At 40.5% G+C, this 22,777-nt stretch overlaps 1 long non-coding RNA gene across 1 annotated transcript in view; it reads left to right on the forward strand.

Moving 5' to 3' along the window:
* LOC141574767 (uncharacterized) overlaps positions 1-22,777 on the forward strand; it is a 151,930-nt gene that overhangs the window by 117,694 nt on the left and 11,459 nt on the right. The window lies entirely within an intron of this gene.

A 22,777-nucleotide genomic window follows, 5' to 3' on the forward strand; every position in this document is an offset into this window, starting at 1 on the left:
TCTACAGCTTTTCCAGTCATAATAGTGTTTATGCTTATGCGACAATAATGGTGATATTAACGATAATCCTGTTGACCAGGGTACAAATATTCAAGTAAGTGAGGGTATGAAGAGAGTGGGGGAAAAAAAAGAAACCCTGAATAATAGATAAAATTGCAGTCAAAAAACAGTAGTTGGATAAGCGTTCTGTGTATGGAGCTAAGGGGCAAATCGTGAGGGGTGTGGTGATACATGGCATCATCTCTCCTCAAAGAAACCTGTCTGTTGGAAGAGTCGGAGGTAGCCCGAGTGTCTCCAGCAGGGGATGAAGGCAGTAAGTGTGTGAAATAGGATCACACGTTCACTGGCATATGATTAATTCCAGCTGGAGGACCCTTAGAGCCTTGTGGAAGGGTGGCATTTGAAATAGGTCTTGAGGGATTGTAGACTTTCTTTAAAAACACCATGAAGAGTAATGAAGAAATTTGTTAAGGTGGAGATAGCAGAGGAGGACGTGGGGAGAAAGCAGCCAGCTCAGAGGCATTCCTCACTTTTTCCTTCCTTCCTTCCTTCCTTCCTTCCTTCCTTCCTTCCTTCCTTCCTTCCTTCCTTCCTTCCTTCCTTCCTTCCCTCCTTCCTTCCAGTAGCTACACACCACTGAATGGGGAATAGGCCAGAGTAGGCCTTCACAAATCTCGCCCTGATATGGGGTGGAGGGGTGATGCCTGATGTATGCGATATTCAATAAATATTACTGGGAAAAAAACTGGATATATTGTGTACAAATGGGAGCTTAGGTAGGTGAGCACTTCTCATTTGAAGATTACGGAAAAGCTTTTGTACTATATCACTTACCACATGAAAGTCAATTTAAAAAGTTTATGAGTATCTGTATGAGCCACACATTGTGTAACTGCAGGAGAGATAAAAGAATGAACAAAAATTCAAAGAATAAAGGTTTTTTTGATTCTCTCTTAGTAGACTCTGAGACATCTAGAACAGGAACCATATCTTTATTCATTTAATGGGTATTTTATTTGATTCCTGTGATGTGTCAGCTGCTGTGTGAAGTACTGTGGTACAAAAATGAAAGAAATGGCTCCAGCCAGTGCTGTGCTGACAATTGATGGGGAAGAAAAACAGATAATACAAGGCTGCTGCTGATTTTTAGGTAATATCCACTGCCAGGCACTCTGATAGGCAGTGCAAATACATTATTTGTTTGGTATGCCCACCCTCTGGGGAGGATACTGTCTCCACTTTACAGATGAGGGTTGAAAGCTTAGATAGGCTGAGTAGCTTGCCCGAGGCCACAGCTATTGTGAGTGTCAGAGCTGAGATTAAAATGCTCAGACTCCAAAACCTGTGCTCTTGGCTGTTTATTACACAGCCTCAGGGGTTGGCAGTACAGTTGACCCTTGAACAATACGGGTATTAATTCACATAAAATTTATAGTCAGCCCTCCATAACTGGGGTTCATCTGCATCCACGGACCTAACCAACTGCGGATGACGTAGTACTGCAGTGTTTACTATCGGAAAATATCCCTGTGTAAGTGGACCTGTGCAGTTCAGACCCACGTTGTTCAAGGGTCAACTATAGTCACTTCCTGAATTGGTGCCTATGTTGGGTCTTAAAAATTGATTGGGGATTTGTAAGGGAGAGAAGTGGTAGGGAGAACATTTGGGGCAAGAAAGCAAGTGGTTTATTAAGACTAGGGCACAGGGTGTGTTAGGAGAAAGGTGTTGGACCTGCCAGTAGGGAAATAGCAAGGAGACAGTTTATAGGAAGCACTGGGTACTTAGGCTCGAGGAGTAGCTCCTCACCTTGGCTGAACATTGGAGTCAACTGGGGAATGTCTAAAAAATATGAAAGACTGGACACCTGTCCAGACCAGCTAAAATAAAGGCCCTATAGGTGGGGGTCAGACGTCTATATTTTTAAAACTTCCTCTGATGGGTCTAGCACAGTTTTGGGTGAAAACCGCTGGGCTGAGGTATGGGAAGTGTTGAGGGAGATTAAGCAGGGAAGTGTGGTAGATGGAATGGACGGGCCCAGAGAGAGGTGGGGGAGTCAGTTAGAAGGGGGCTGATGAGTAGCCATGAGCATCTCAGTAACATGAGGGGGCAAAATGAGAGGAAGGGAGGGGAGATGTGTGAGAGGGAATGATGAGGGAGCGAGGGGCATCCACAGGTTTTGATCTGTCTGGATGCACAGGCTGGAAAAGATGGGGACGTGCCTCTTCAATGTTGAGCCTGGGTGACAATGTAGAAGTTAATGCCATTTACCGAGCCACATACAGGAGGAAGGGCGGGTTTGGGAAGAGACGGTGAAGCCCCAAGCCTGTGAATGAGACTTACTGAACAGTCAGAGAAGCGGTAGAAAAGCCAGGGGACCGCAGTACCATGAAAGCCGGGAGAGGAGGGGCAAGTGGTCAGTAGTACCACATGCCTCTGGAATTGGGAACAACATGATGTTACTGGACTAACTGAAAACAGAATAGCAGACTGATGCTGGTTTTTCTCCCTTTGGCTACCTGCTAAACAGATTCCTGCTTTGGATTTAGAAAGCCAATGGGCATAAGAGCAGAATTAGAAGCAGCCCATGTCAGTTAAGTCATTGTCCTCAGCTCCAGACACCCCTTGTATACTCTGCCCTTGATGCCAGGGCTGAACTTGACCAGCTGCTCCCTATTAAACTCTGCCAAGGAGGGGCGCTGGAGGGCAACTGCGAGGCTGCAGGAGGAACCAGCCACACTCTATTTCTCCCCAAGGCAGTAGCTCTGAACATCACTTCAGAATTGTTTTTTCACTCCCTAGTGACAGTTTTTTTCCCCCACAGCAGCAGCTGAAACCAATTTGTAGTTTTTCTTACACTTGTGGAACCAGCTTCATCCTTTCTTCCACCCAGAAACAGCAGCAAGAACTGTCTGGTGCCCCCTCTCCAGAGACCTGGGCCCAAGGGCGGTAGCTGCTGTCTGCAGCTGCTGTCTCAGGTGTCTTAGCATTCTGCTGTTAGGCTTTATCTGTTTAAGAACTTGATAACTAGTTGATAATTCTTTACATTAAAATTTCTTGGATCAAATAGGCAGTGTTGTGTCTGTCTCAGAAATGAGCCCTCACTTACACAGAAATTATTAGTTCCAGGGGCTATCTTAGGACACAGATCCTCAAAGTTATTTTGGAATTAGTTTGGTCATGTTCTCGAGCTCCTTGCCAATGGGAAGTGAGATTCTAATAACCCATGGCATGTAGTCTCATTACAATTAATCAAGTTACTCCTTGTGATGGATTGCTATGAAGTATTTACTAAATGAAGGGTCTTGGGGACTCAAGTAGCTATTGCACTTGACTGTTGTGGGAATAAGGATACCCATAAAGACTGTGGTATGGGATAGGTTTTCATGAGTGCATTGGAGTGCTTATAGAACGGAAATGATAAACACAAGTCTTTACATTTTCAGCTCAAGTCATGGTCAGAGAATCATGAAGCTCTCATAGCAACCCAAAATGAGTCTCATTTTTTTTTTTTGTAACCACAGGACCATTATTCCAAAAAGCTAAATTCAAGATATTGTGTGTAGGTTGCAGAACTGCAGTATATGTTGAATTCAAGCCTCACCCAGTCTCTCACAGGGAAGTTAGGGCTTTAATTAGGAAGAAGTAGGGCTCAGAAATTTGAAATGTACACATCAAGTAAGATTCAGATGAAGCTGAGAATCTTAGACTCAAGTCACTCTGAATCTCCCTTGTCAGTAGGAGCTGATTGCCTATCTGTGTCTGAAAAAATAAGCCTTCCCTTGTTTGAAAGCCTTGCAGACATCTAACCAGGGGCTGGTGCTTTGCAAGGGGAGCTCATTTTACTCACGATTAACCTCCACCGTCTCTTGTTGCCACCAGACTTATGACTAGGGTCAGGTCTCTGCATGTTCCATAGGTCAAGTACAGAATCTGACCCAGAGGGAAATAGTTTATACACGAAAATAATTGCAAGCTTTTGCAAAAATATATTGATAGGAACCTAGGGACTATGTGTGGAAGTCAGTTCTAAGGAAGATGGGATATAAAACAATTTTACATGTTTAGTTTATTTTAATGTTTATATAATTTTTCAAAGTTATGCTCCATTTACAGTTATCACAGAATATTGGCAATGTTGCCCGTGTTTTACAGTACATCCCTGTCGGTTATCTTACACCCAGTAGTTTGTATCTCCCACTCCACCATGCCTATGTCGCCCTCCCCTTCTCTGCCCACTGGTAACCACTAGTTTGTTCTCTATATCTGCAAGTCTGGTTTTTGTTGTATTCCCTAATTTGTTGTATCTTTTAGATTTCACATATAAGTGAAAATACACAGTATTTGTCTTCCTCTGTCTGATTTATTTCACTTAGCATAATGCCCTCCAAGTCATCTATGTTGCTGCAAATGGCAAAATTTCATTCTTTTTTATGGCTGAGTAGTATTTCTCTCTCTCTCTCTCTCTCTCTCTCTCTCTCTCTCTCTCTCTGTGTGTGTGTGTGTGTGTGTGTGTGTGTGTGTGTGTGTGTGTGTGTGTGTATACACTATATCTTCTTTATTTATTAATCTGTTAATGGATACTTAAGTTGCTTCCATATCTTGGCAATTACAAATAGTGCTGCTATGAACATTGGGGTGCATGTATCTTTTTGAATTTGTGTTTTTGGTTTTTTTTTTTTTTTGGATATATACCCAGGAGTGGAATTGCTGGGACATATGTAGTTCTATTCTTAGTTTTTTGAGAAAACTCCATACTGTTTTCTCCAGTGGCTGCACCAATACATTCCCACCAACAGTGTATGAGGGCTCCCTTTTCTTCATATTCTGGCCAACATTTGCTATTTGTGTTCTTTTTGATAATAGCCATTCTGACAGGTGTGAAGTGATATCTCATTGTGGTTTTGATTTGTATTTCCCTGGTAATTAGTGATGTTGAGCATCTTTCCATGTGCCTGTTGGCCATCTGCATTTCCTCTTTGGAAGAATGTTTATTCAGTTCTGCTCATTTTTTAATCAGGTTGTTCTTTTTTTTTTTTTGATGTTGAGTTATATGAGCTGTTTCTATATATTGCATATCAATTCCTTATCAGTCATATCATTTGCAAATATTTTCTCCCATTCAGTAGGTTGCCTTTTCATTTTTTCAGTGGTTTCCTTTGCTGTGCAGAACTAGCATGACTAAGTCCAGGAAACAGAGCACTGGTTAGAGCTAAAGGAACAGATCTAACAATGGAGTCAGATTTGTTCTTCCCTGTTACAAATGTATGTAGTTTTGCTGCCTAGCATGACATGAAATCCCTCTTTTATGCCTCACATAAGAATTAAGTTACTTTACATTAATTTTGGACATTTGGACGTGTACTTCCTCTGAATGCAGTATTTAACTGAGACTGAACAAAAGGCACAGCTTTATACCAGTTATATTTTGGAGCTACTGTGAGGATTTCAGACCCCAGTCTAGTATCTGTAGCATCCCAGACACAACAGTGACTCCAGAATTGAGCCAAGAGGGAACTTTCACTTTCACTATTACTCTCTGCCTCCTTGACTTTTGGTGCCAGGGATCAAGAATTGACTAAGCATAAGATGGGATGGTCCAAAGGCTGAGTTATTGCAAGTCAGGGGTTACATGACCAGGTAATGGTGTACAGAGAATTTGATTTGTTTTGTGTTATGTGTGAGTTCAAGAAATTAATCAACTTTCTAAAGTCTGATATAAATTTTGTGGTTCGTTTTTCACCCAGTTTCAACAGATTTATGAATTTCTTAGGTATCATTGCTTTCTGGAGGGGAAGAGAAAGTTTGTGGCAAACACGTTTCAGTTAAGTAATTTCAAGACTTTTTCCCCTGTTCTGCCAACTGGAAACAGATCTCTTTGATTGGTACAGCTGGTCCAGAGCCCACTGTGGGTCAAACTCTGGATTCACTGATAGAGGACACTTGTTACCAAAAACTGACAACATGGGATATAAGCAAAAGACAGAAAAGTTATGTCACAGTAATAGAACCATGAGATTGGAAAAATACCAGCATTTCAGTGGACCGCTTCAGTGTCCAGCATTAGGACTTATCTGAACCTTCAGTGCCGTAAAAATCTTTTGTCTTTGTGATGGCTGGCATGACCATTTTTGGAAGAACCTCTGACTGAGTAGAGAGTTCATAATTACACACTGAAAAAGACAGAAAGGCTCTCCAAATTTCTTCCAGCATAAAGGAGTTTTGGAGAGGGACATATACCAGGAGGCCAGTTACTCTGGCCAGCACTGTGTAACATGGCCACATCAATAGGCAGCAGGATGGAATATTCTCATTGGAGCCACCAACACAATCACATGGAATGGGGGAGAAATATTTCTCCAAAGAAAGTTGAGGTTGCTGTTGTGAGAGGAAGGGTGGGAAAGTTACGGAACAGACAAAATAATGGATAGCTACCACAAAATTGCATTAAAACAATTATAAAAGACTCTCAGTTGTCTTGCAGCTGACTTTTTTCAGATATGCAACAAAGAAAAGTCTTATATTGCAAAGTTTGTTTTTTAATTTAATAATTCATTAAATTAGTTATGTCCAGAATATCTCTTAATTCAGTTAGTACTATATATTATACATATACTTATTGTACTCTATTCTCAATTACTCTGACACTTTCTGAATAAATAGCATATTACCAAAGTAACTCTCTTAGACCTGACAGAACCTAGCCTAGGGTTCACTGTAGCTAGTGATTGAGAGTTTCATGTGTCACCTTTGGAATAAATAAGAAGAAATCTAATTATTAGAATTTTGTTTATACACTGACTTGAAACAATATTTTAAAAACTTCACACTCCTTGAGACCTTTTAAGATTAAACTGGTCAACAGAGCTGTTAAAGATCTGCTGACATCAGGCAATTTCTGTGAGGAGGCACTGTAACCCAATTCTAGGACACCTGGCAGGGCAGAAACTATCCACTAGCTAGTGCTAACCCGTAAGGACCCAGACACCCTTGGAGAGAGTAAATGTAAAACAAATTAAAAAGGGAACAAGGAGCCAGACTTCCCAGACTCAGACCTCAGGCTAAACATAATTTGGAAAGAGAATTTGTCTGGAAATCTGGATGTCTGAGCTCATAACTGTAACACTGCTGAGGCCCTCCAAGATGCCGAAAATGAGTGATTATTTGTAAATACAGTAAGTTGAGAGAAGAATCTAATACTAGTGTCAGAATTCAATAGTTTATTTTGAGTCTCTAATGTGTAACTTTGGTCTTAGATTAAATTATAATCATACATTAAAAGAAGTCATGTGTATCTAATCAATTTCCTTTCTCTTTGAAGTGATATATTAAGAAAACAACAATGGCTAAAATACCATTAAATTTATAACACTGTGTACTGAGTCCAAACTGGGGTCCACCCCACAGGGAGCCCCTCACTGACAAAGTCTTTTAGTTCCTTAGAAACTATTGCCTTTGGAGGGACTCCAGGATGATGGCTGTTTGTTCTTAAGTCCTTCTCTGATCAGGAGTTTGCAGTACATTCTTCCTTAACTGAATGCCTCATTTGTAAAGAGAAAAATGAGTCATGAGAAAGGGATCCCCAGTCTTCTGCATACATTCTCTGACCCCAAACACAGTACCCCTAACTTTGTCCTAAAACTTACACTTCACTCAGAGTTGGTAAAGTTGCCACCAACAGTGGTCACTAAGCACCATCCCAGGGAGTCAAATGATGCTGTTGACCTCCTATTTCACTCGTGGAAACTGATGTACATTTCTCCAAAGAATCCCTTGCAGTTGCCACTGGTGGCCCCTAGCAATCCTGGGCATGCAGCACTTGGAAGCACCTGCAGCCCCGGCTCCCAGAAAGTCACATTTAGTTTGGTTCACAAAATATGTGTAGCTTCTGGGTGAGTCAGAGCATTTGAGTGTGCAAAAATAGATTGGCTCTAAGGTGATCAAAAGAATGAATTTGAAGTCACATACATCAATGTAATAAGGAGAAACTGAGGACAACATATGACAGGATCAATTACAGAAAACAGGAAAATTGACATCATAATAGAACCAGGGAAGGACCAGACCTTAAAAAGAAAAGCATCTTATTAATGCTTCACCCGACATCTCTTCTTTCAGATTGTGATACTTAAAAAGTCTGCATTTCAGATAAATATATAATACATATATACACACATTTACATGTAAACATATACACAGCTAATGAGGAATAAAAACTGAGAAATAGAATTCTTATTAGCCTAGGAGTAGTTAGCCTGCACAAAGTTGATTCTTCTGTCAACCAGTGCTCAAACTCTGTATTTTGTTCGGATCACCGAGGGTAGTGAAAGGAGCATGCATTTTCTGGTCTGAGGGCACTTGGGATAGAATCTCAGTTCTCTCATTTATTATGTGTATTATCATAAGTAAATTATTTGGTGTGACTAAAAGACATAGTTTCCTTACATGTAAAAGGAGAAAAATAAAATTCTTGGGATGATTAAAATGTCAGTATTTATAAAGCCTCTCATGGTACCTAATACAGAAATGCCCAGTAAAATTTACTGCCTCTTGCTGAGTACAGAGTGAAACAAATAAATTTAACATGTTCCAATCTTTCCAGGCAGCCTATTCACAAAATTTTATGATTGGTCAAAGGAGTAAGATTGTGTACGTCTGCCAACTTTGTATGAAAACTCTTTCTATGTAAATTTGAGTCTTGGTTATAGTCCTTTTCTTCTATTACATGTGCATTTTGCTGTGAGATTTCTCAATATTTTTAGGATGTAAGTTAAATTTGGAGTATAAATTGAAATGCCGGGAGAATGACAATCAAAATGCATTTTCTACAGAACTGTTAACCGTCCTCAGGGTAATTGCTGAGGCTGGGCTCTGCTGGAAATGCCAGGTTTCAAAATTCAAGCAACTTTCATGTACTGATTACTGGAAGCAAAGCAAATGTCTCACTGTAGAGATTAAACAAAGTGTAGACGTAATATGTACACTCTGGAGAAAGTATTTTAATAATTAAGAGCTAACTAGTCACTCCACCTCCATTCAGTAGATGGTGAAATCTTTCATCTGTTCTGTTTTCACACATACTTAATCTCTGACACCATTTGATTACTCGGGTCCGGTAGAGTCTTCTTTGACTCTAAACTGCTAATCTGCTTCTGAGACACTGCGGTTAGAATTGCCTTGGAGACCAATAAATAGCTACTGTATGGGAAATTAGAGGAACAAACGTCCCACTGGGCAGCGTGCCAGCGTGCTTTCTAAAGATCTTCTATAGGAGAGTGACAACTGAGACATGCCTAACATGTTTACAATTTCCCCTGAATGACATGCCACTCAAAATAGAACAAAAGTCATGACACCTTTTGTCCCAAATATTAATGACCAGCGTGCACTGGATTTTTCTCACACAGCCTTGAATGGAAGGACCTTGCTGGCCTGAAATGAGGTTGAACATTTTAAAAGTAACTGAGCTCTTCTTTGCTGTCTGGAGGAACTGAGTGCTCATTCCTTCCATGTGTAAACAGAGACCCTGCTCCTTTTCATTTCTGAATGGCTGAATTGGTCTGCCCTTGGTCCTTTTCCATTTCTAGATCTAAGTCTCATCGCGGTAGACAGACCTTAGAGGCTTGGGAGTTTACAGAAGGCACCTTGACCTTGAAGGTTCTCTAATCTCATCCATTTTTATCTTCAAGGGATTACTAGTCACAGCCCTGTATTTGCAAGGTGGGGAAACTGATGCTCCCCTTGCTTGTCATCACAGTCGGGCAGTGGCAGGATGAGGACTAGAACTAAGATTAGGACAGTTTCCCTTCCACCATGAATCATTCTTCTCAAGTTCAACCTAGGTACCAATTTTTCTGTGCCAATATCCCGTGTGGCAAATCTCAGCAAAGACTATCACTAGACAAATTCCCTAGACTAAAAGAAATAGTAATTTTCCAAAGGGCCATTATTAATTCAGTTCAATTTAATAAACATTCTTTAAAGACTAATATTTCCAGCATAATATACAGAGTCTGGCTCAGAAATGATTACCTTAATTACCTTTTGAGTGGGTCCACATAGGATAACAGATTGTCTCTGGCCATTGAAAAGGCCTGGGGGTTAGTTTATTGTGTGCAAAGAGCTGGAACATGTTCTAACCTGCATTCTGTGTCCTAAATTTCTGATGACATGCTATTATATTTGAATCCTTCAAGCAGTCAGAATGCTTCCTAGGTCAGAAGCTTTTTTAGCTCTTCAGTGTTCAGAAGCACTCATCAGTCAAAAGCTGTATAAGGTGTCAGCTTGCTAAGCCACCACAGATAAGCCTGGTACCTGGACAAAAATGTAGCAAAGAAATGACTATGTAATTTAGATGTTACTTCAACAGCCTTTTAATTTGAGGAAAAAGCTCAGTCATATTTTTATAGAAACTCAAAGATCTACCAATTCTGGCCTCCAATATATTTGCCAGAGTGTGCTTCTATGGGAGGAGGTTGGGTTGAAGGTGACAATGAGTTTGCAAAAGGAATATCACACTTGCCGCTCCTAGAATACACATTCTGGCTACTACTATGTTTAGCTACTCTGATAACACCCAGGCTGATGATAGGTGATGAGATGGACCTGGGATAAAAGGAAAGGATCATCTTCAGGTTCAAGTCTGAGTTGAAAATTGGGCTCATTCTTGACCTAGGGCAGAATTAAGGAAGTGGCAATAAAGCCACATGATCTGTGTTCAGTGGTCATTACAGGTCTGGAAAAGCCAGAGCTACCCTCTGGTGTCAGGCAGTGTACAGTCTGCTAAAAGAGCAGGAATCCCGGCACAGGAAGGGGCTGTGTGTTTCCCTAGGATGTTTCCTCTGAGGCATTTTTGTAAGAAACATATTGCTGGTACCCACTGAGACTGTTGCTCTCCATGGCAGCCCTGCGACTCTAGGCAGTAGAGCTTTCTGGGATATGGCTTACATAGTGGGAAAACCAGCTGCTGTGGATTCTGACTTTGGTATGTGGTTCTCCTGGTGCATTTTCGGCATTAAATGGCTGTTACTATTACAACAGAAGCTAATCTAATGATAGGACGTAATCCTGGGTGAAGAGAGGCAAGATCGTCTTCACCCAGGGTATGACTTACCAAGAACCTGACCTGTAGAATCTGATACTCATTTGTAAACTGGAGTTTTTGAAAAAAATATTCAACCCAGCAGGCATTCGAGGGCAGCCTAACCTGGTGCAGACCCCTTCTGAAGCCTCTCAAGCATAACAAAAATTACAAACTTGGGTCACTACCTTCTCCCACCACAGTTTTCTGCTTGGTCAGCTTCTCTGTCCTCCTCTACTTCCTCCACCTGCCTCCCTCCCTCTCTTCTCTACCCACCCCTACCCCCACCACACACACATACGTTCCATATGTAGAAGCCGCTGTGCATTATGGATGAACAAAGTAAAATTTTAAAAGTCCCTGTCTTCAGGGTACTACAATTCAACACTAAGAAAACATGTATTAGTTAAATGATAGGAGAGCTCCCTAGTAAAGAAAGCTATGTTCTCTTTGGGAAGATTAGAAGTTACTCCTATCTCAGGCTATCACAGGGCATATATCAATAGACCAGTATTGTGTCAGATCTTTTTCCTTTCCTTTTTGTACACCTCAGGCAGAAACAGCTCTTATTCCCTGTGATCGATGGCTTATACATAGGAAACCCAATCAGCCTTGACTCTGTTCTTTGGACAAGGTCTGAGGGATCACTGCTAAGTGTACTCAGCTCTTCAGGCTGGCTCCAGGGCATATGGGTAGGTACATCTCCTTTTACTTTCAGATGGGGTCACTCACCATCCCTGTAGTGGTTTTTAGCTTGCTCACTTTTCCATCCGACAGCCTTAGGTTTCTCTCTAAAATTCCAGCAAGATTTTAGAAAGTCTTATAACCCTGGAGCTCCTGGAATGAAGATGAGGTGTTGCAGTTAATCAGATGTACTTTTAGGGGTTTGCCTCTCACTCTTCCTGTCTGAACCTTTACTGGGGATTGTGACTTTAGCCAGACCTTTGTGGTTGTTCTGATGTCACTTATTGAATATAATTGCATAATTGCCACATGCTGTACAGCTGTAATGAGCATACAGGTATTTCAGGGGAGACGAGTTAAAGCACTGAGGAGCTTGGAGAGTTTAAACGAGCTTGGAGGAAAAGCACAAAAATCAATGTAACTTTACAAGTTTGCTTTAGCTTCTGAATGAGGCCGCTGGCTGCTTCATTATGACACTCTAGGAGAGAAACAAATATTGAAGTTTGAGTCAGCCCAAAGCAAAACCAAAAGGGGACTAATGTACCTTTGACACCCTCTTTCCATAAGTCAAGATTTCAGCTGCTTCAGAGCCAAACCCCAGCATGGTCTCCCACCTTGACCAGCCAGCGTCATCTGGACCAGAATTACTTTCCAGGCTCTGAAACCACTTCTGTCTGCCCTCCCTTTCCCTTGAGACCTTACTGGACTTTAATGAACTGTTCAAGGGTTGGTGGGTTAATATATATGTTTTTCTCTGTTCCAAACGATAATTTTGGGAAAGTGTATAATTTTTCATATGTATACATATATATGTACAATGCACTATATATGCTTTTATATGGCTTGTTTTTATATATATGCTTATCAATAATCTCTGGGCATATAAAGTGTGATTGCTAAGTAATTTTTTTATATTTGACATTAGAGTCTATACATTTCCATGTTTTCCTGTGTATTTGCAATACTTTTAATATTTAGCATTCATTATATTCACATAATATTTGACTGAATTTTTCCTCTTATAATCTGTTAAGGACTCACTTTATTTCTAGATATTTGGAAATAGAGAGGTAGCAAGGATTCACCTGAGATTTAGCCTCACCTGAAATTTAGAGAAGTCTAGCCTGTCTTGCTAACTGATGTTCTGTGTCCAATAGAAGCCTGTCTGAATGGGAGCCTGGAAGAGGGGTGCAGTGTGATGACTTTAGCACAGCAACAGTAGGCCGGGGTCAGAAAGGAATACTGAGTTTCAGTTCAGTTCAACATCCATATTCAGTGCAGCCACATGACTCATTTCTATATATGAGAGGCATAAAAACTAACATAAAATTTAAAAAAATTCAATTTCTCAGTAAACTATTGAAGTCATGAAGCAAAACTGCTTTGAGATATCCTCCATTTTGCCACCAAGAGTGGCCCAGTGTAAGAAAGTCACAGCTATGGAAAATGGAGTGTTTCATAAGAGCAGTAGTGGTCGCACCAGATGGCGATGACAGTGCCTGGTGAGAGACACAAAGCAAGAATGAAGCTCTTCAGGAGACTTGTCACGTGGGAGACACTTTTGGGGCACGTGGGAGACACTTTTGGGGGCTCCTAGAAGTACCTGGAAGAAAAACATTTGCCAAAAGGTGAAGAAAAGACCCAAGAATTTCACATTCTTTCTAACAGTGTGACCCCATTACTTTCTGTGATCTAATGATGGCTGAGAAATCTGGTTACATAATTGCACTTCTAAAACATCTCAGAACTTACAGATAATTCTTTCCTTCCTAATTTCCTTGGGATAATATCCCAGAAGTGAGAAGAACTTGTAAATACTTGGTTATATTTGTGTCTCTTTTAGAAATTAGTTTTACTTCTGATGGGGTTTTCAAGAGCCAGTTCCTTTAGAAGACTAGTGGGAAATACATTTTGGTGCAAATGAGACTCCTGAAACACCTTAATGCACCAGGCTATGTTAATCTTCATGTTCTTTATTCTCCAAGGACTGGCACTAATTAAAGTCTCCCCTTAGTAATTTGAATTGATCAAAGAAAGAAATATAGCTTCTGAATAGATGTAATTGGATATGCTGCAATTATAGCAACCTACTTGAGGTGATTGCATCTAATCTAGTTTCAGAGTCATTAGACATATAGATTTGCTTAAAAGGTGAAGAAAGGTTTCCTGGTATATTTGGCTTATAGTCAGCATCACCCCTGGACTATTCCAGAAACTTTCCTGCCTCAGGGTCAGTCCTGACTTGTTTAGTTTTTCCTTCCCTAGTTACCTAGACCCTTAAGATCTGAACAGGAAACAATGCCTTTCCTGCACCTGGGCAGTGAGATCGAGTAGCATGTTTACCTGCAGAAATGATTCTTGGCAGCAGAAGTGAAACTCAACAAATAATCACACGGAGATTTTCACCCAGATGCACTTTGAAAAACCAGTAAATAATGAAAAAATGCATAGTTTTTCATTTTTAATATTCTTTTAAAAATAATAGACATCATTTCTACTTTTACTTCCACAGTGAGGTGCAGTGATGATTTCCTGCCTGTGATAAAATGACTCTTTTCCCCTGAAATCATAATTAATAGTCCATAACAATTTGTAAATAAAATGAAAGTCCAAGAACCACAGCCTTGAGGTGTCCATGACCCAGCCACAACTTAATCCTTAAATCGTTCTCACCCACTTTTTCCCTTCATCCATATCTAATTATTCCCTTTGTCACAATACACTTTTGGTCATAGATGTCAAGACAAGGGTCTACGTGGGATCAGGACTAAGGCCAGGTCAAAATAAAAGTGGGAGGGTTCTGGGTTTTCTAAGAAAAGGAGCACAGGTGGCATATTAACTACATTCAATTCAACCAGTCAGCAGAGATCTAGACAGAACCAAGGAGCAAGAAGCCACCTGACATCTTTATTGCTGCTTCCTGTCCTCTTGCCCACCCTCCCGCTCTCCCAGTTCCCCACAGGGCATGTGGAGCAAATTGCTTGTGGAGGTGATCCATTCGGATCTCGCTTCAAGAAAACCTGTTGCACAGCTGATTCTTGATAACTTCTAGTTTATGCATTTTTTGGATCGACTATATAGTTCACTCCAGGCTGTGCTTTTGTAGGGCTACCCCCAGCCAGCAGCTAAGGACAAGGAGGTATGAGACGACAAATATGTCATTTTAAGGCACCCAGCTTATGAAGCGTAGTTATGGGAGTCCTTGGAAACTGATACAGATATTTCTCCAAATCAGTGTCTTGCATATCTAGCCCCATTTTCGTATCTGATTCTTGGAGATGCCTAGCTGTGACACTTGTGTATTGCTGGGGGCTAGAAACAGTCTGACATGATGACCCATGGAAGTGGGGAAAGAGGGAAGGGGGGGGCATGGTAAAAAAAGACTCCAAAGATTTTCACTTCTTAACGTCAGAATCACATCATTCTCACTAGTTATATTTTACATACTTGCTCTTCCATGAGTTCTGTGAACCTCAAGATGAATGAGAGCTTACCTCCTCCAGATCAAGCCAGTGTCTTTCTAACTCTGATGGCACACACCATTTTACATCTTGGTTTCTTTTTGTACATATCTTAATGAGATTCCAATTCAAAACTGGTATGTCAAAAGGGATATTACATACTTACGTGAATCCATAGATCTGACTCTTTAAAATATTTGCCGTAGAACTTAATGTGTGATATCCAGCAAAAGCCAGTTTTATCTGCTTTCAAATAAATGAGAATGGCATTAATTTGGGGTTCTGGGATCCCTAGATGATGAATTGTGAGATCTTGAAATAATCTATTTTAATCCGTGTATAGTGCGGTACATTAGCTACACAGTAGGATATGGGGTGATAAATTTATAAGCTCTTTACAGTGTGAGGAGTATGTAAAATGAATGTTCCTGTCTTATCCAACCCAGTTATGACTTGTGGGATTTTTTGAGCCCTCTGCATCCTCTCACATCATTTCTTAATTACTTCAAGCAAAAATGACTGTCCAGGAACACTATACTGTGCTTATGAAATAGAGGACAACTCTTTGGCAATTAGGGACAGCCCTGGCCAACAGCTTGACTGCAACCTAATAAAAGGCCCTGAACCAGACCACCCAGCTATGTCATTCCTGGTTTCCTGATTTTTTTTAAACTTTGTGAGATAACAAATATCTATTTTAAGTTACTACATTTGGAGGTAATTAACTAATACAGATTCATTACTATAGGACTTCCCAAAGCCTTTAGCTTGCTGGATCTTTAAGGTGTTGGATAGACTATCTAGTTAATCCCAGTTTTTTTACCACAAAATATTCTTTTTTTCCCCAAAGAATCCTGAAGGGTAGAGTTTCACTAAATATTTGGAGGAAGGGCTGACATAGAGCTTTGATTCTTCACAGTCACATTAAAAAGAGCTCAGATCCACTTAACTATAAGCAACAATTTCAGAGCAGTGAATTTAGAGAAATTTGGAAAAGCCCAGATGCACTTGGCTGAGTAGGCCACAGAAGTCGAAACATTCTAAATCTCTGATCTTTGGTACATTTCCTGCAGTGTGCAGTGGGCATTGCTACACTTAATTAGCAGGTTATCAGGATCTGATTAAATAGATATTTTTCTGCAAAGAGCTGTTACCAAAATAATTCATGAAAATTAGAGTCCCTCATTGTGATGTTGGTCATATTCCATAGCTAAGCATAAGAAATTATCAAACTGCAAATGTTAAACCTTTAAAATTCAGCTTTGCCGTGGGGAGAACATTCGCATATGAATAGGAAATGTATTTTTTAATTCCTACACTGAAACTCAAAGATCTTGTTTTGCTGAAGGAAATTGCTACTGGGATTCAGATGAGAATAAGACCTTTACGAGGGAGCCTACACCACTGCAGTGGGCTTCCTCAGATAACACTTGAGGGAACGGCTCAAAGAGGGTTTGCATGACTCTCAAGGGAAAGGGTTTTGAGAAAGGCTTATTCCTAAGCCACTAACCTCCAAAATGTAGGCATAGCTTCTGCAGGCTTATGGCAAGCACAGTGGATGGACTGCTCACCATCTGACCACTTCCCTTGGTTATCATGTCTGCCCATGGATAGGCAATGTAGGAATTTCAGACCACAGTATCAAAAAATGTCTTTAATGCCACTTAATCTAAACCTAATCAAGGGAGCTTTCTGTTTAGCACTTGAATGGAGTCAAGTCGACTCAGAAGGCTTTGCAGGCAACTTGGCCTTCTCCCCTCATTCATTGGTTTCATTCCTTTGGTTTGAAAAAATTTTCATTCTGAGCCAGTTCTCTGACAGCATTCTTTAGTTTGTGAGTATCTTTCAACTGCATATATTTAATTAGCTCTCCACCTATTTCTTTTGCTGGAGTATTTAATTTCCTCTTGGTTGACGTTACTAAGCTCCTTACTACAACATATACAAGTGTTTAGTTCTCAGCTGGGGGTAATTTTGTCACTGAGGGGACATATTGTAACAGTAGGACCTTGGGGGCCTTTCTGGGACAGCCCACTTCCTCCTGGTGCCCTCCACCTGCTTCTTCTTTGTAGAAAAACTTTAGCCTCCTAGGCCTTCCCTGAGTTCCAAGGGACAGATTTAATCAGAGAAGTGAAAAAAGACAGAAACAAAGGAAAACAGTCAAGCAAGGCAATAATAATAATAATAATAATAATAATAATAATAATAATAATAATAATAATAATAATAATAATAATAAAGGTTTAGCCATTAAACAAAGCTAAGAACCTTTAGTTCCTCTTCAAGAGCTATAGATAATATTCTCAGCCGTACCCTTGAGTTCTTTTGCAGATACTGAAAGCCCCACCAGGTGGAAGAAGTTAACTGCATGCTGACCACACCACATGGATCCTAGATCAGTTGGAACCAGAAGGTTGATGATGTTGATTCCAATGAGCTCATTACCAACCAATCAGGAGACTTTCCATGAGCTGATAAGGCACCAGCATCCCTTTCCCTCACCCTGTCTTTAAAAACCTTTCCCTGAAAGCCATCAGGGATTTTGGATCTTTTGAGCATTAGCTTCCTGTAATCCATACTTAGCCTTGAAGTAAACCTGAACTTTCCTTTACCACAACCAGTGGGTTGGACTCTGTTTGGTAACAATATGGCAGCATCCAGAGATATTTCTGGTTGCCGCAATCTGGGTGGCACTACTAGTATATAGTGGGCAGAGGCCACTGATGCTGCCAAACATCCTACAATGTACAGAACAGATCTCATAGCAAGGAATTAGTCAGTCCAAAGTATCAATAGCACAGAGTTTGAGAAACTCTGTACTATTAGAAGTCATACTGTTTTATTTTTCCAAGTTGTGTGTGGTAGTTAGCTGTTAATTGTTCTCCCTCACTCACAGCTAGTACTTGGTTGGACTTCACTAATTTAGCTATTTTACGACTAGTTTACCCAGCTTGCTTCATTTTTCAGACCCTGTTGAAGCTAAGGACAAAACTGTACATCTCTCCAGCCTTTACCACAGTCGTATCATTTCAATCCATCTGATATTTTTGTGTGTCTTATGTTGTCATTTTTTAACTGTCCTTTTCAGAATCCTGAAAAATTGTTCCAAATAGAATGCAGAAAAGTGATCAAACATGAAGGTGGAACTGGGTCTAATAAAAGCTCATTGTTAATTATAAACAATCAATAGGGAAGATTTCAAAAATTCCTACGTTAATTATAAACGTATTCATTTCTTGTCCCTGACCACACCTCCACAAAGGATTATCTCCAGGCCAGCTTCCATGTGGGCCATGTCAGACTTGGCTGACTTCAGTGTTCTCAAAGAATTCCATACTTATCATCTTCATAATCAATCTAAAAAGTTTATCAATCCAGTGATAAACTCAGTTTAGAATGACATATGCCAGTAATTTGGTCAAATATCAGAGATCAACACCATGAAATTTCTGCTGTCTAACTTTTACTAAAAGCCATGTGATAGAAATAAAAACTTGGGAGACCATTTCTACCTAGTCTTCAACATGAGTTTCTCAATGTATGGATCCTGAACAACTTGGCAGATGGGGTATGTATAGAAGTCTAGTTTGGGGGGCTTCACTTTAGACCTACTTTACAAGCTTCTCTAGCAACAGGACTCAGAAAGTTGCCCTTTAACCCAACTTTCTGGTTATTCTTAGGCACACTGAAGTTTGTAAAACACTGCTATAGAAATTCAAGACATTCTGATATCCAAGGCAAATATCAGAAAGATGTGCACGTGAATAATATCATTTTGACCCATGCAGAAGAAATGCTTTCACTAAACTAAAATTGGTGCTATTCCATTACCTTAAATCTAGAACCAATACGAGATCAGTCAGAGAATCCACTACAATATTTTATATTAATATTGTGTTCTTCTTGTATCTCTCTGTGTGACCTATATGAAACCCCTAGAAAGGCTTTGTTTTCATAAGATGTAGATAGATACTCTTTCTCATCATGGACAAGGAGAACTAAATTCATTGGTTTACTGATAAATCTTTCACTTTTCGATGTGGCTGCCTAGAAAACAGAAGTCGAGCAAGTCCTAAGAGTTATCACTTCTGTGTTTTTTTTTTAATTGTTTATTCCTTCCCAGCCTGGATCTGACCTACTCCCCTTTATAACTTGTACAGTTGTCTTCAAAAAAGAGCCAGGGACAGAGATTTGGGTGCGTGTGATATTTGGAGGCTGGCACTCAGGAGAAAGGGAGTGAGGACAATGGGAGAAAATGGAGGAAGGTGCTAAGCAAAGATGTGGTCTCAGCTGGAGTCTAGCCTCAGCCTGGCCCCACAGAGAGCTCTGGAGTATGTTACAGCACAGAGTTAGTGCCACCTAAGGCAGAGATGTCTGCATCTGGTTATCCCCATGGCAATCATGGGCTGTGGGTCGCCCATTGGGGTGGGGCTGGAGCTGGGTAGCTTCCTAGGGAGGTGGCTTCTGATCTACATAAGACTGCTTTCCAGAAAAGGGGGTGGCTGTGGAACTGTTAGCATCTAATACTCGGAGCGGCTGGGGATGGTGCCACTGGCCCAGTAACATCCGCAGTGTCCCCTAGAGTTGTCATGTATGTTTTCATTTGTGTTTTGCTATTTTAATGCATGAATTAGTTGTATTTCTCCTTTCCAAAAAGAGAGGATTGCCTGGGAACACGTGTGAAAATTAACAGAACCAAACGAAGTAGTGTAGGCAGAGCTTAAAAAAACAAAAAACAAAACAAAACAAAAAAACTACAGTCACATGTATATGCTTTGTTGATGAAAACTGTTTACCACAAAGAAAATATACGCAAGTGATCACTGTGGACGCAGCCCACAAGGAATGCCTGCTTAACATTCAGGTTGAAAATGTTCTAAGACCTTGCATAACTCAGATGAGAAGGTTTTTGGACTTGCACTGAAATACACCTCACCTAGGCATCATTTAAAATTGGATTAATATTTAGAAGGGGAATTTTATTTAACAATATTGACTGTGGTGACTTCAGTGGCCCATTTTCAATGTGCAGACTTCTAACGTCAGCGATTCCCACATTCATTTCTCTTCCCCAGATCCCTGACCAGAGCTCATGTGAGTATTCTAACTGCCCACTAAGGGTTTCACTTTGGTGACCCGGCAGATTTCTTAAATTCAAAACTTGCGTCTCCCCCTCAAACCTTCTCCCCGTTCCCCCAGCCTAATTCTAGCTGGAGGCAGCAGCTTCCACCCAGTGCTCCTGCCCGCTGGTGCGGTTCAGACCCTAAGGGACCGCCCCACGAGTCCTCCAACTCCTTGCCTCGCATTCCCCTCCGCGTCTGTTCCCCGCTTTTGCCAGAGTGATTGTTCTATAGAGTACAGCTCTTTTCACATCATGCCCTATTTTAAAGTTTGAAATGGCTTTCCTGCTGCCAAATGCGGAATTCTCTGAAAGGCATCACACTTCTTTCTAGGGGGTCTGGCTCCTGGCCAGAGTGCTGTTGTGATCTTTCAGTCCCAAGCGTAGGCAATTTCAAGGTTTGGTCTGGCAGGTGTCGTTGGGGAAGCTGCCCTTCCCACAGCCAGTGCGCTGTAATTTTCTGGAGAGAGTGGCAGGCAAGCGCTCAGACCCAGGCAGCTCTGTTCAGAGGCCTCCTTACTGGGGCCTCAGCTGAGGCACTTTTCTCCACTCTGACTCTGTGACTTCCCACTGCTGGCCCTTCTCCCTTTCCTCCTGCCTCAGGCTCCCGGGAGCATAAAAAGGCAAGAAACCACGAACACAGCAATTACTTTGTTGGCATATATGCAGTCATCATTGAAGAGACTCACACACTTGGCTAAAATGTTTGTATGTACCTAGACCGTGGCAGTATTAAACCTTCTCAATGTGTGCATAAGCTCTTAATTGTTGCACCTGCCTGAGAAACAAGATGGGTTAGGTAGATGTCTCAACAGTATCCTTATGCTCTATCTTTCCAACTATAAAGTGCTTGGGCAGTGATAAAACTTGAATCTGGACCTGACATTGCCACTCACAGAAACTTGTTTAGAATTTTTAATTAAACTCCAGAAACGTACAGTTTAATGTCAGTAATATTTAAAAGTCTAAAATGGTGTTTAAACAAAGTAGGTGATATGATAAAAATTGTCTACTGCTTTTTCTTAATTGTATAGTGTGGAAATGGATACCATCCACAAAAGTCAGCTATCAAGTGGAATGAAAACTAGTGTTTATTCTATGAGTTGATTTCAAAATTATACCATGTAAGTGACTAATATTCTCAATTGGATACAGTTCAAAATGTACCCCATAATGGATTTCTTCCCAGACTGATTATAAATTTGTTTAAGCATGAAAAAGCTGAGTTTCATTTGGCCAAGGTAATAAATGTGCATTGAGCTTTCTACTAATAAAAGGCACCCATTTACTAGTGTTAGCAAATGTGCTTTGTAATTAATTTCTAAACAAATTTTCAGGATTAAATTATCACTGAAAAGCTTTGATAGTATCTATTGTGAGCCAAAATTTGAAAATGAAAATAATGAAACCCTTGTTTATAAGTTGCAAGAGTGTATAATAACAAAGTGCAAGTCTCTTTAGTTGAAGAAGCTTTTGAATTTTTTGTGTACAATGAGTAACTAGTACCAGCTTGTCAGTTAATAGGAGAAATAATTGCTATTTGTATCCCATTTACTATTAAGCTAGTAGAAGAGGACAGATAAATGTTTGCAGAGCTAAGAAAATTTGGGATACTTATGCACAAGGATACTTCAGATGGTTACAACAGTTAAATCCCTGTTTTCATCTTCATTCATTTGTTCATCATGTACTTTTTGAGCACTTGCTGTATGTACTATGCTAGTATTTGGAAATAAAAGTACTATAGTAAGTGAAAACAAATGGATTCAATTCTAGTGGGAAAGACATAATAATCAAATAAGAATAGTGTGATGAATATCTGATTGTAAACAGGGAAATAAACAGAGTTTTATAGAGTGTATTATAAAGATACCTGAATTGGTGTCAGAGAAGGCTTATCAGAGAAGTGATACTTGAGCAGGATTATGAAGAATGAGTAGGAGTTTGTTAGATGAAACAAGTGGAGGAGGACAAGGAGAGCGTGCATTCCAGGCAAAGGGAACAACAGCAGTAGAACTTAATGAAAAAAGAGAAGTCTGCTGGGGCTGGGAAACAGAGATAGAGAGGGATCCAGCATGAGCCTGGAGAGGACGGCATAAGGTAGACCAAAAGAAGGGCTATCTGAATGATTCTGGCCCTCATCTTAAAAGGATGAAGGCCAGTTCGTGGCTTTAAACTGGTGGGTAACACAGATTTGCATATTAAAAAGACCACTTCTCCATCCATGACTGGAGCAGAGAATGAAACAAAAGCAGTTAGTAGAAGAGGGACTATGGTGCTGGCTCGGATTAAGGTGATGGCTGTGTACAAATTCAAGACATGTTCAGGATACAGGTTAATATGGTTTGGTGATAGGTGGGTGTAGGGTGGAAGGAGAGAAGACATCAGCGATGACTTGGCCAACCAAATGGATGGTGATGCCATTTGGCGAAGCCG

This window comes from Camelus bactrianus, chromosome 23 (genome assembly GCF_048773025.1).
Source record: "Camelus bactrianus isolate YW-2024 breed Bactrian camel chromosome 23, ASM4877302v1, whole genome shotgun sequence".
In the NCBI taxonomy this organism is placed as follows: Eukaryota; Metazoa; Chordata; class Mammalia; order Artiodactyla; family Camelidae; genus Camelus; species Camelus bactrianus.